The sequence below is a fragment of the Triticum dicoccoides genome, chromosome 3A, assembly GCF_002162155.2.
Source record: "Triticum dicoccoides isolate Atlit2015 ecotype Zavitan chromosome 3A, WEW_v2.0, whole genome shotgun sequence".
NCBI classification, from domain to species: Eukaryota; Viridiplantae; Streptophyta; class Magnoliopsida; order Poales; family Poaceae; genus Triticum; species Triticum dicoccoides.
Window position 1 is genome coordinate 743250922 of NC_041384.1, and position 5943 is coordinate 743256864.

The following is a 5943-nucleotide window of genomic DNA, read 5'->3' on the forward strand; positions in this document are numbered from 1 at the left end:
GGTACATAGCTTCATCATTAGCCCCCGAACGGATCAGGGTTTGAGTGAGGAAGGGGTTGAGAACACTTCGGACCCACTCTTTGCGCTATGAATATGCCTTGTCCTGAAACAATGAGTTGAGGAGACGATGTCGACTCCTTTCTCAATCGCCTTGGTCCATTCTTGGTTGTTGTCGAGTGAACTTTCATGGTAGAATTCCGAATGATGATGTAGAGGGTGTTTGTCTTCAGTCTGACAGGTTGTTCTGCTCTCCGCGGATCTCGCGGGATTCAAATTTTGGGAAGTGCGCCAGACGGAAGGAACCGAGGTTATCGGGACGGATTAGGCAAGTCTCCTCGATCCCCGCGCCACCTTTTTCACCACGTACTGCGCGCTCGACTATTGCGGGATTTGTTTAGATCGCTTGGGTCCACCAGTCAGCCACTCGGTGGAAGGCCTTATAAAAGGTCTCGGGCCAGGCCTCTGCTCCGCACGCTCCCATTCTCTCTTCTTTTTCTCCCGATCCCTCCGCCACTCTCGCTTCCGCCTCGTCGCCGGACCTCCGCTCGAGCTCGATCTGCCACCATGGGCAAGGATAAGACAGCGGTGCTGGAATGCGCGAAGAAGGCGACCGCGAAGGCGAAGGGCAAGCGGACCAGCCGGGGTAGATCCTCGTCGAGGTCCGGCCTGCCGGCGGGCTGGATCCAGGGCGACTGGATCCACTCGGCAATCACGCAGGATGACCTCGACGACCTGGTGGAGGGGGGATTGATCCCTCACAAGTCGGCTCGGCTCCCGGGGGATGAAACCGAGCCGCAACCTAGAGAGGGTGAGTGTGTCCTCCTCGCAACCCACATAGATCGCGGATTCTCACTGCCTCCCCACCCTTTCTTCCGGGGTTTTTTGAACTTCTTTGGGGCTCAGCTCCACCATTTCACTCCAAACACCATAGTCTATCTGGCCGCTTTCGTGTGCATGTGCGAAAACTTCTTGGGCTGTCGACCGCACTGGGGGCTTTTCAAACACATCTTCACTTGCCGTTCCCAGTCGGTCAAAAAGGCCAGGTCGAGTGACGAGAGGACGCGGGTGATCCAGATGTGCGGTGGTCTAGGGATCCAGATGAGGAGCAAGAGTACTTTCCCAGCGATGATCCTTCCTGACTCGGTCTGGGGCTGGCAGTCGACTTGGTTTTACTGCAAGGATCAGCCAACCCCTGGCCAGTCGACTGGACTTCCTTCTTTTTCCTTGGCTCGAGTGGAGAAGCCTGCTCCCCTGAAGGTAGTTCCAGAAGAGAAGGCGCAGGTCAAGGAGCTGGTTGAACGGGTCGTCCAGCTTGTCCGCGACGAAGTGACCGGGATGGATCTGCTGGAGGTCTTTCTCGGTCGACGCATCCAACCTCTTCAGGCGCGCGATCATCCGATGTGGATGTACTCTGGGCTCGAGGATACCACTCGGATCCACTCAGAGGAGGTTAGCGAGGATATCTTGGAGAACTGGTTGAGGGGAATCATTGGCAACAAAGACAATCCTCGGGGATCCAGGAGGGTGATTCCATTCAACAACTCGCACCAGCCGGAGTAGGTATATTTCTGTTTTATCAAGTATCTTTCCGATTCACCACGTGATGTCCCGTTTGTGGTCGACTGAATGTCTTTTGATTGTTACCCTTTCAGGCCCTCATTGAAATGTACTCGATGACCAACGGTGTGCAGGACCCAGGCGCTGAAGAAGAAGGGAGCGGGGGCGAGAGCGGCGAGGAGCATTCAGAAGCCGAGGAGGACGAGGAGAGCGATGAATCGACCGATGAGGAAGAAGTCGACTCGCCTCCTCGCAGGGAGAGGAGGTCCAAGCACACTCATGACCCGGCACGTGCTCCGGACTTGGTGGCTGCGCCGATCGGGCAATCCTCGAAGCACCCCAGGACATCTTCCCCGACGCCGACTGAGAAGCCTCCAAAGCAATCCAAGGTCGCGCCGCTTCCAGCGCCGAAAGTGTCGAAAGCCATCTCTTCCAAACCGCCCAAAACTTTGCCTCGGATCAAAGTGACCGTTCCTACTATCTCCGGGTAACCATCTGACTTCTCCTTTATGTGGATTCGATTAACTGGGTGTAACCGATTGAATGCGGGCCTTTGCAGGGCTGCTATGTCAGGGACCTCTTCATACCAGTACCGGGACGAGGAAATGGAGGATGCGGTAACCTCTAACCCAGGTATGAACTCTTGCGATTTCGATTCTTGATCCTTTTAGGGTCGAGTGGTTCACATGGGGTCAAATGTTCTGTCTTGCAACTCCACCCAACATCATTGACCTTCCGGACGACGACGAAGATGTGGCTCCTAAGCCTAGGAAGAGCAAGAAGGTAACAGCTGGCAGGGTGGCTCGGTAAGAACCAACTGCAACACCTCCCGTCTGTCAAGCTGAAGACACGGGCAGGGCCACTGTGACGTTCGCTGCACCCTTGCCGAGTGGGCATCCCACGCGGTCGACCGCGCCTGTGGTTCCTTCAACCATCCAACCCCACACCACGGAGCCTCAAGAAGCCGCACCTGGGTCATCTGCACATTTTTTCACCAGCTACCCCGTCCCAGACAACCAGTCGGAAGCGGCTGCGGAAGCCAACCGACAGGCTGATATGATGATGGAGCGGGTGAAGATAGTGCACGAGAGCAGTCAGGCTGCCTACGACGCTAGTGCCGCCCTTCGGGCCAACGTCCAGGTGAGTAGACTTTCCCACTGTTTTTGTTCTCAAAAAATTTTCTTCTGCACAATCTCTTGTTGTTCGTGTTGAATTAGAGCACCCACTGGGTGTTGCTATCGTTTTTGGTAGTTTCGCTCTTCCACTCGGTCTGGGCGTGTGGGATCAGAACCGGTGGGGGCACGCCAAGTGCACCCACTGGGTGTAGTCCCCGAGACCGCGGTCGACTGCTGGCAGTCGACTGTGGTCTGAGTTCTTCTTTCTTGACGACGCAATTGTTCTTTCTCTCTCTTTTTTTTACTCCTTGCACTCGACTCCGGCGGGCCGGTCGAGTGGGATCAGAACCGGTGGGGGCACGCCAAGTGCACCCATTGGATGTAGTCCCCGAGAACAGGTCGACTGCTGGCAGTCGACTGGGGTCTGAACAACTTGTTGTCCACTTCTTTAGGTTTTATTCACTCTGAAATGAACTGCCTTCGAACCTATCGATTGATCTGTCCACTACTAGGGAAAAGGCTAGCAGCAGCGCGGGTTTTAGGTGTATCAGTAGCGCGGGGACCGGCGCTACTAATAAGGCGCTACAGCTAACATGTAGCAGTAGCGCGTGCTCACCAGCGCTACTGCTACACAAGTGTAGCAGCAGCGCGCTTAGTGGAAGCTCGCTACTGCTATTATGCCACCCGCGCTACTGCTATTACGGACCCACGCTACTACTAACATAATAGTAGTAGTGTTTCTTGAGTACCAACGCTACTAGTATACTAAATACTAGTAGGGCACAATTTTTTCCCACGCTACTACTAACTTATTAGAAATTAAAAAAAAATCAACCTATTCCATTCTATCACACAGTTGTCGTATCTACTATCACACAGTTCCTCATTATAGCCATAACTCATGCATAATTCCTATCCTTTATAGGTGTAAGAGTATAAACTGTACACAATTCCTCATTGTAGCCATAACTCATGAATAATTCCTATCCTTTATAGGGGTAAGAGTATAAACTGTGCGTGGCAGCTACCTACGTAAGTGGTGCTTGCCATGCAAATTCAGAATTTTACCACTACTTCTAGATGCCAGAGAATGAGACACGTTAGTTGTTATGGTCCGATCAAAATATTGGATCACTCGTCAATGTGCGGCACCTGCCCGAACTGATCTCGCGACCTGCAGCTGCGACGAAACACACTGGGCAGCCTCGACGAGCCACACCTAACCGACGACAGCCGCCGTTGTGACGGCGTCACGTCCCTCACCCTGGCCTTCAGCTCCAGCAGGCATCGGTCGATGTTGTCCTCGTGCCTCGCCAACAGCGGACGGAGGAAGCCATCGTACACGTGCCTCGCACCCTGAAACCCGTACACCATTAAGATTGAGATTCAGAATTGGCCACATACCGAATCAAGTGTATCTAAATGTTGATCATCTCTCGGGCTCGGGGTGTCTGGTCGACTGCTTACCCGTGTGCTGGGGTGCCGGAGATAGAGGACGAGCATCAGCTTCGCCTCTCCATACATCAGCAGCCACGACACCATCCGGTCCATGAATCTCTCGACAACCGTCAACATCGCCATCAGAACCCTGCAACATTACCAACAGAGGTTCAAAAACTTCAGATTCTATAGAAGAACACACAGAAAAACAACGCGGTACATGTCGGTGCCAATGTGCTACAAAATTTTCCCGAAATTCTTATTTAAGCCGTAATGCACAACTGAACTACACACTGAAGCAGCACATAGCTACTTCCATGACAAAAGATAACACAAAAGATTAGAAGCAATTCTGTTGTGTTGGAAGCCCTAAAAAGAAACAACACATACGAACCACATAAGGAGTTAAGAGGCATAATTCTTCCGGTAATTTTCTATCTATCCATTTTTCTAAGTAGTCACTTCAATACCTTGATATCTTCCACATTTTCAAAGATAACAAAGTCCATGAATCTATTGTTTGAAGAGCATAGTGACTATACAAACTTGCAAATTGGGCTGGCCAAAAACTAAACATAGAGTGCATCTTCTCTAAACAGAGAGTGGTACTTGTTGAAGACAAACTGGACTGAAGTGATAAAAAAAGGACACAGTGTCATACATACAGTCTACCGATGCACACAAAAGCTTACCCTCAAACAGCCAACCATGTAATAAGAAGACTAAAGCATTGTGGGGGGAGGGATGCTGCTGCCAGACAGTGTCATACAGTCTACAAAATGACAACCAGTGGACTCTTTTAATCTGATAGTGTTTCTTGTAGAAGAAATGGGCAAGATAAATCAAGTCATGATTGAATATTGATTGACGACTACCAATCCATATATATAAATGTATTGTTTCTGTTACTCAACAGAACATGTAGGTAGCAACCTGATATGATGCTTGATTTGGACGAAAAAACCACAAACCCTTTTTTCCTCTAGAATAAAAGTACCTCCCAAGTGTTCAAAACCACCACAAATTCATCTTGTTGCATATATCAACCGGAATGGATCCTAGTGTGGTTAATGATAATTAAAAACTTAGCCTATTCACAATTGATTATTAGCTAAATATAAGAGAACATTGCATGTTTCATCACAGTAATTGCCAGAAAAAACTGAAAAACAAATGTTTCTACTATGTGGCATATCTGAACTTAAATATGCTATATCCCCATGTACCTTTTGTTTGCAGGTATCCTCTGGTAGCATTGCAAAAGTGAGAATACATTATGTCCTTGAATATACATATACGAATAGTAATCTGCCAAGTAAGAAAAGTATCATGTTATATAACATATACAATCAAGTGATATAACTGGACGGATCTCCATACCCATGGAGAAGACTGGACATTGGTGCTGCTGTTGGTGGCGTGCGTTGTCCTGGTCCTAGTCCTGGTCATGGAGACAGACGGGGGTTAGAGAGGGAGGGAGAGACAAGGGAAGATGAGGGATTTGTACCCATGGATGCGCCTCCTCTTGCCTGCAGATCCATGGCGAGCTCGCTCCGTGGGCTAGGGTTTCGGGTCCATGTTCCGCCGCTGCTGCTGCCACTGCGTGGTTGTGGAGGAGGATGGCTCCGCGGATCTGGGCGCCGGCTGAGCAGCTCGAGCTGAGGACGAATCTGGCCGGAGGGGAGGAAGGGTCTCCATGGATGGACGACGAGGGCGTCCCACGGAGATGGCCGCAACCAACCGGAGCTTGTCGACTCGATCTGCAGCCTTTGGAGCGAAGGAGAGGTCGGGGGTCGCCGGCGGCGGATTTAAGGGAGAGAGTGGAGGTGGG